Source organism: Varanus komodoensis, unplaced genomic scaffold (genome assembly GCF_004798865.1).
Source record: "Varanus komodoensis strain SLA01 unplaced genomic scaffold, ASM479886v1 scaffold81, whole genome shotgun sequence".
NCBI lineage: Eukaryota > Metazoa > Chordata > Lepidosauria > Squamata > Varanidae > Varanus > Varanus komodoensis.
In genome coordinates this window covers 968,058-976,707 of record NW_025336495.1, presented here as the reverse complement: position 1 = coordinate 976,707, position 8,650 = coordinate 968,058, and positions in this window count along the sequence as shown.

Here is an 8,650-nt window from a genome sequence, read left to right as displayed (position 1 = left end):
GGAGCCGCGCCAGGCCGGGCGGAAGCTGCCCGCTGGCAGCGCTTCAGAGAGCCCGGCCGGCCGAGCCAGCCGCGGGGCCGAAGCGCGGGCGGGCCCGGCCGCGCCTGCCGGGCCGCGTGTGTCCGCGGGGCAAGGGGCCTGTGGGGCCAAGCCGCCCCTGCGCCAGGGGCCGCCGGCAAGGGGCGCGCTCTGGACGCGCCCCGAGGCCTCTGCGCACGGTGCGAGCCGGCCCCGGCCCACGCCCGCCCTCAGGCGCGCTCTGCACATGCTTCGGGCCCGAGCGGGAGCATTCCAGGCATGCTCAGAGGCATGCCTGTGGGCGCAGCGGCAGGGGATTGTGAGTCTGGCCGCTTCTGTCCCGCTGTTCACGCCGCCCTGCCTGGGAAATGTGGTGCCGGAGCCACTGGCCTCCTTCGGGAGATGGAGAGGGGCGGCTGCCGCTTCCCCGGTCTGCTCCTGCTGCGTAGCTCTCTCTGTGCGGATCCTTTCAGAGACTAAGGCGGTGCTGGCCATGCACCGGCGGGAGTGAGCTGCGGGGCGGGTGCATCCAAAGGTTTGCCGAAAATGAGGAAGTCTTGAAGGGGGAAAGAACCTTAATGTGGGGGGGGGGGGGTTCAGGGGCCCTACTTAATGGAGCCGTGCAGGGGGGGCGCGATCCCTGTAAGAGGTGCTGCTCCGCTGGCCGGCCGGGCTGCAACGTTTTGTCCCGGGTCCCACCCAAAGCCACAAAGATTTTGATGGATCAAAACAAGTGAAAAGTCAGTAGCTGTGAGCTAAATGCCAGAAATGATTCCATCACGCCCTGACTTGATCTGCGCAATCGCACCCTTCCAATGGGCCCATGTGCCACGGCACCTTGAAGTCATGCGTGGCTGGATTAGCTGGACGTTCTCGAGTCAAAACCCACCCAGGCTGCTTCACGGAGGACCGTCCTCCATCTGAAGCCCCCGCCCCCCGGTGCACGTCTGGTTAAAGGACCGCAGGACGGGCCTTTCGGGTCGCCCCGCCGGCAGCCCTGGAATGTGGGGCGTGCGGTTCGCACGCTGCGGCTGCCCCACTTACGGCGCCACGGACTGCGCGTCAAGTTAAGTAAGGGGCAGCATCACAAAGATCAATGTCCCCTCTGCCCTCTTCACCCGCCTTCCCCAGCCTGGAACCCTGCAGATGCATTGGATTACATTTCCCATCAACCCCAGCCAGCCTCTGTGGAATGTTGTTTACAGAACATTTGGGTCCACCTAGCCCAACTCCAGACATCCTTCTGGCACCAGCTTAAGCTCATTTTCTACTCCAGGGCATTTGTTGCCATAGGATGGGGGCTTTTTACCATCCTTCTTGACTGGGTTCCGGCAACTTCTCGTTTTGTTGGTTTTAGCTCTTTTGAGACTGGTGTGTGTGCGTGTGTGCGTGCACATTACATTTTCTCATGCAGCATCTGGGGGTTTTAATTTCCAAAAGGGCTCTGGCTGCTGGGAGGTACAGACCTGTAGTAAGCAGGGGGGGGGGAGCCGTAGGCCCACCAGTCTGGAGGGGGCCGGCTGGGCAGGGCCTTCTGCGTGTGGCTGGCCACCGCTGCCCGGGGGGCAGGCCTGCCACGAGACGGCAGATGCTTCTGGCCCAGAAGCGGTTAACCCGCTCGGCTGGGGAGGAAGGAAGTCTGACGAGCAAAGTGCAGGGCTGGAAAGAGCCGCCGCGCTCTGCCCGCCTTTGATCTGGGGCGTCCTTGGGAGCGTGTGTGAGCAGGTATCCGCCAGCAGTGCTCCAGCAGGCCGGCTGCGCAATTCCGGAGCCTGCCTTGAGCGGCGCGGGTCAGAGGTCGGCGGCGGCGTTTCCCAGCTGGGAGATCAAAGCACCGTGGACTGTGGGCTCCGGGGTTGCCCTCTGAGAAGAGCCGCTGGCCACAGGTGGGAAATGGGGGTTCGCTACCTAGTGACCCTTGAACCTGGAGCCTGGCCCCGCGTTCTCCGGGTCCCCAGGAGGGCAAGCAGAGATGGCCCTGCGTGTCAAACACATACGCTACCGAGCAGACAGAAACAGTGCCTTCCCCCAAACCAGGGGTGCAGGTCCTCCATCCGCCCAGGTGCTCCAATCTGGCCCTCTGGGGTCTTCCACCTGGCAATTGCCCCCGCCCCTGGCCCTCCCCCTTCTCCCTGCTCTCCCCCCACCCCCACCCCCCGCCAGGACGGCTGGGCAGCTTCGGTGCATCTGCCCCACTCTAAAAAGTTGAAATATCTCTCCGCAGGCTTCCTTGCTGGAAGCAAGAGCTTTCAGCTAAACCTTTAGGTGCTTTGATAGATGGGCTCTGCCCCCTTAGCATTTCTGGGGTGGACCTGCCCATTGCAGGAATCTGTTGCCCAGAGCTTATCTGAAGCAGAATTCGCCCTTCAGGCTGACAGGGTTTACCCCACCCTTCAGGACCATCCCAAAGAGAAAGCAGAAAGAACGAAAAGTATTCCCATCCCCACAGATGCCTGTCTTTGACTGGATCCAAACCCTCCCCGGCTCAGGACCGCCGGCGGCTGGGCTTGCGAGGGGAACGTGGCCCCCTTTTTCAAGCGGCACGGAGGGCGCACACCTGTGTGTGGAGTCGCTTTGTCAGTGCTGGGCCGGAAGATGTTCTGAACGGATATGGATGTCCTGTTTGCCTGAAAATGGAGCAGGCTGCTCTGAGGACGGCGGGAGGGGATGCGGCAGAGCTGAATGGCCTTCAGGGCGCAGGCTGGCGAAGGCCCGGCTCTCGGCCACGGCTCGCTCCACCTGCCCTGAAAAGCGGTGGGCGATCAGCACAGCCTTGGGGTGGGCACCCTTCTTGCCCGAGAGATCCAACGTTCCCCGTGCATTGCGCAGACCTTGGTGAAGCTTCCCCCTTCAGAGGCCGCTGCCTTCCTCCGCAACCCAGAAGTGCCGCACTTAGCGGGGTCCCTGTGCCGGCAGAGTGGGACCGAGAGCCTGCAGGGTCTGTGGGCGAGTCACGGCTCAAGAGGCCTCGGCCGCTGGTCGGGGCTCATCTCTGCGTGCAGCTGCTTAGCTCCACGCCGCACTCCCTTTCACTCCTCCGACATCTCTCATGTGGGCACATGTGCGTGAACCGCCATGGCACCGCCCACCCCGCCGCTCGCTCCTGCCCCTCTGTGCGCGAACGCAGCCCTGGAGAGCCAAATTGCCAATCGGATCGCTTGGGAACTCGACCAACAGTTGAGGGAAAGCAGTTTGGCAGGCCGGCCTGCGCTGCGCTGCGCTGCGCACCTACCTTGTTGGCCAGTGACAGGCATGGATGGAGATCCCGCTCTGGCCGCTCCAGTTTGACGATGGAGACGAATCCCGGCACGGTGTGCTCATCCTCGCTGGTGTTGCACAGAGACAGCGGGTGGAACTGCAGAGAGAGAGAGAGGAAGGGCACGGCTGCTGCAGTGCAAGGAGGATCTTCATCACCCCAGTCTGCTAAGGTGACCTGCGCTGCAGCAGTTCGTGCGCAGCCGAGCCATCCCTGTGCGGGGCTTCTGTGGCGCCTCGGGTGAATGGACACTTGGATCCTCCTCATCTGGGACGCAAGCTTAATAAACTGCCCGAAGGTCCCAGCTCTATCTGATCTTCTCGACAGGCCGCAGTGAGCAGCAACCGCCTGGGAGCTGCCAGCAGCATGAAATTCTGCTGCCCCTCTTTTGATGGGGTGCAGCGACAGGAGTGGTTGGCCTGCAGTTCCTCGCTGCTGGCCATGCTGGCCGGGGCTGGTGGGAGTGGGCCAGCACATCTGGAGAGCCACGCGCCGCTTACCCGTGCGCTACAGCAAGCAGTTCAGAGCTTTCCTTCTCCCTTGCACTGCTTGCCAAGTTGCTTTGCGGCCTGGCAAACCTCTCTGGGCAGAGTTTTGTGTGACACGGCCTCTTGCCAGGACAGCGTTCGGTTCCTGTTCCGGTGGAGCAGCTCAGCACAAAGAAGCTCAGCTTTTGGACAGGGCCGAGCACAGGGCCGCAGAGCTGCAATCCTGCGGCGAAAGCTGCGTGGAGCTGCTGCCTCCACATCTGCAGCGAGGGGAAAGAGAGCATTCCCACATGTCTTGGTTCTGAAGGCGAAACAAACACACTGCAGACCCACAGACAGGTCTCCTTCCTATTCCGAGCTCCTTGACGTCCAGCCTGCTCTATGGACATTGGGGAGAAGAGGCAGCGACTTTCTTACAGTCCACAAGAACATCCTTCCTGTGACCTGGAGGGGATTAACAGCACATCCAAGGCCTGCACGCCCCCCCCGGGGGAGGGGGGCCACAGCCTCGATCCCCTTCCTGGCGTGCCGTTGGGCTCGCTCTGGCACGGTGCCTCCTGCCTGTTCATCCTCAGGGCCCTGCAGCAGCACACTGGCCCTTGTCCCGTGGCTACCAAAGGGAGGAAGGGGGCTTGCTTGCCGCGGACCAAGTCTGCCTGGAGCTCGCCACCCCCTCCCACGCACACATGCGAAGCCTGCCAGCTGCTCGCCCAGTAAATGCCAAAGGTGGTTTGCACGTGGTGGGTAAGGGACCTCCCCCCCCCCCCGCTTCGCCTTGTTGTTCTAATGAAAAACGATGTTTGCCGCCCTTTTCGATCACAGAGGGCAGTAAGGTCTAAAGTAGCAAAGCGTGTGACCCGGGAGGTGTGAGGGGAAAGCCCCGAGCCGAGCCGAGCTGAGCCGAGCCGTGTGTGGCTTCTGCTGACCGAAGGAAGGCCGACACCTGAAAAGAGGGCCACCCGCCGCGGAGGGATAGGCCATCTGTTAGACCAAAGGTGAGTGCACACCTGCTGCCAGCCCTTGGCAACAGATCAAGGGACAGATCTCTCCACGGCAGGTCTGCGAGTGCCCCCTTCCACTCCATGCTGCCCCCGTGCAAACTAAGGGAGAGGCAAAGCCGCCTTTGTTCGGAAAAGGTCCTCTGCCCAGGGCCGGTGGTAAGTCCTGCACCCTGGGGAGGGCTGGGGGTGCCAGCCAGCGGGCCAAGGGGTGTTCGATGCGGATGCAGCCGCTGGAAGAGCTAGCCAACGCTGCAGCACGTCACTGGATGGTATTGGGCCGGGACTCTACAGGCCCGGATTCAACGCCATGAAGCTCATTTGGTGACTCACAGCCTGACCTACCTCACAGGGTTGTTCTGGGGATAAAACAGAGCAGGAGACCCTGGAAAGCCTCCTTGGATCCTTGCAAGAAAGAAGGAGGGCTAGCAATAAAAATAGATGCCACTCTCAAATGGAGGCATGCATGCATGCGTGTGCGTGTGTTTTGAATTTAATGTATAATCGATGTATTCCAACCTGTGTGCGCATGTTCTTCCGTGCTGGACAGCAGTTCCCAGCACGCACTAAGTCCCAGGGGGACTTTTAAATTCCCTTTTCCTGCAAGTCGTGCTTGATCGGTGGCGCTATTTGGCCCCTTCAACCTTTGGACTTAAATGCTCTCTCCCCCCCTCCTCTCCTCCTTTTATGGACTGCATAGGTAGGGCTGATTCGCTCATTTTGGCATGGAGTAAACAAGCCCGGCTGTGGCCCAGGCGAGCCGGGCCCCGCTCGTCCCGCTGCGCAGGGCCCGAAATCCTCCTAGCAGCCCTGCCCCAACGGTGCTGCAGCCTCCAAGTGTACACACGCACCCACACGGGCACAACGATGCTGCAGGGACACCTTTTCGTGTGCAGAAGATCCATGGCTGGACAAGTCAGTGTCCCCAGTGAACACCTGGGAGGAAAAGGACAGAGATCCCCTTGGCTTCTCAGCTGGGGAAAGGCCAGCTCGCCTGACTCAGTCATGGCAGCCTTCCTGTGAGTTGCAGCCTTCCCGATGTGTTGGACTGCAAGTCCCAGCACCCCCAGCCAGCAGTGGTGGAGAGACTTCAGGATAAACACCAGCACCCCGCAGGGAAGCCTGGCCGTTGCAAAAGCACAGGCGTGTGGGGCACGGGGCTCTCTCCCCCCCAGCAGCCGCTCCCTCCCACTTTCCTGGACTTCGGCCAGGCGCAGATCAAAAGGGAGCTCCCGGTGCGTCTCCTTGTTCCGGCACCACTGCTCTGAAGGGCAGCACCAGCGCGCCGGCTCCACTGCCGGCGAACTCATCGTCACACGGAGGCCCTGGGCACGGAGCAGGTGGCCGGCCAGCCGGCCGGCCGGGCAGCGGCAGCGACCGGGGGCTGCCGGGAGCAAGCGGGAGGCTGAGAAACACGGAGCTGCCGAAGGAGAGCACGGACAGACAAACCTTGGGCCCGGGGTGCTAATGCAGCAGAGCACCCGCTGCCCTCTGTGGTCCCACTCGAACTGTTTACAGACCGAGTTAACGATTACAGCCAATGTGTGTCTTGGCTGCCTGCCCGAATTTCTACCCGCCCCATCAGATATTATTAAACAACCCTTCGATGCTTGCCTGGAGTCCTTCCAACACACCTCAGAGAGATGCCGACACCGAGGGCGGGGCCCCCTTGGCCGGCACCCCGGCTCCTCATGCGGGAGCCACACTCCCAGGCCCCGGGAGGGAGTCCAGCGCGGCCGGCGGGGCGAGACCCGGCCACCGGGAGCCAGCCTCCCAGCGCCGGCAGGGCTGCCAAGGGTAAAAAGGGGAACTGCCAGCACCGGCGTCGGGCCAGGAGCTCCAGGAGCTGGGCTCCGGCCCCCACTCCGTGCCTCTGGCTCCCCAAAGGCCCCTGCGCCAGACGCCCCCCCGGGCCTCTCCCTGCACAGGGCCAGCTCCACGTCACGCTGGTGCCCGGCCACTCCTGCTCAGCCGCCTCCTCCTCCTCCTCCTCCTCCTCCTCCTCATGGCTGCCTGGCAAGCCGAGAGGCGGGAGGCCCCCCCGGCACCCCCTTTCTGCTCACCACCCGCTGCACCTTGTGGTGGGCAGCACAGACTCCCAGACGCGCCCGATGGCCCAGCTGGCAGGGCTGAAGGCCTCTGCTTGGTGACCCTTGCGTCAGAAAACGAACAACCCGGGCAAGCAAAGCTTTCTTGAATGTAGCGGGTGAATATACTGCCGTGCTGAGAAGGCTGGAAAAATACCTCCAGACAATTGAACTCAGTTCGCTACTCAGCCATGACACAGGCTGGCCTTGAAGTCACGCAGCGCAGGGCTGATGCAAGAGAGACGCCTGGGCGCATGGGGCACATGGCTCCAGCGTGTTGTGCCCGATCCGAGGACTGTTCCTGGCTCAGGTTCCCGTCCATGCCTGAATCCCCGGAAGTGTGAGCGAGTCTTTGAGCATTTGAAAACACTTTTCCCTCAACAAACCTCGGACAGGTGGAACATTTTCCAGGGCAAGGTACAAGCCTTGGAAGCATTACATTGAATTCTAAGAAGGGTGCTGCAGCTTATCCCAGAGACTCACAGTAGGACAGGTGGCAGGCAAAGAACCAACTGCACATTCTCAGAGGTGCTCCTGCCCCCCTTTTTCTGTTTGATTTATCCTGTTCCAAAGATGACCGCCCCCCCACCCCCCCAGCAGGAAACAGGAGCCCATGCTGGCCCAAATTAGGCTGTTGTGCACACTGCCTCGAGACAGGCTGGCTGGACCAGGCGGCGCTGCCTGACCTTTTCTGGCTTTCCCTCCCCCCGCCCCCGCCCGCCCGCAGAAACTCTGAAGGCCCTTTTTCGTTTTCTTCACCTGCTCATGACTACACGGATGCACCCGTGTTGCCCACAGGAGAACATAAACGGAGTTATTTGGCATCAGAGCACGACCCATCTAGCCATGAACACCGGAGACCACGGAGCGTCCCGGCTGCCGCCAGCACTGGGCCTTAACTCTCGGTGTGCATGAACAGGGGAGTCGCCAATATATGGGAGCATCTCCATTTTGTGGCGTGTCACATCCGCGGACGGGAAGACCTCTTGGACTAGTCTCGCAACGGCTGGGCCTGACTATTGCGCCCTTGGCAACATTTTGGGAACGCTCTGGGGTGGGGTGCCCTGCCACCGGTGTTCCAGCGACCGGATCATAACCTCTCGCTCTTGCGGGCTGTCACGGCTTGTTTTAATAAAGTGCTTGCCATGCGCGCCCCCAAGGGGGCCCGTGGGGGCCAGCGCATGGCATGGCAGTCTTGGCTCGGACAGCCACCCGGCTTCGTCGAAGCGCAAAGCGGCGGGGTGCCCCGGGCAGGTGGACCCGGCGAGCAGGCCAGGCGCTGGCAGGCCTCCCCGCCTGCCGTGCGCCGCATCGCATCGCTGTGGGCCATGCACTCGCTCCTCCAGTTCCAGCACTTGTTCAGACAGGCCTGCCCTGCTGGAGAGGGAGGAATCCAGCTCTCACCCCCAGGGGCTTGAGAAGCAACTCCCCGCACTTCAAAGGAGTTCTTTATTTTGCCTTGGTGATCACACCCTGCAAAAATTTCCCACCGACAAAAGGAATCGTTTTATAGGCAAAGCGTAGATTGGAATGTCTCTCCTCAAAGCCCTAATGGGAGGAAGGAAGGAGGGCTCAGCACACACACCCAAGAGGAGCCCAGGAAGGGCGTTGTGGGAGAGGTGCCGGGGCATTACAGGAGCGCTGCTGAGCCCAGTCCAGGGCCTGTCTCCCCATCTCCACGGTGGCTGAGAGGCCGAGGAGCAAGAGGGGAAATGCATCTGCCCTTTTGCACTTGACACTCTGAGGAGCACTGCCCCTGAACGTGGAGGTTTCATTTTGGCCAGTCTGCCTGCAGAGGACTCC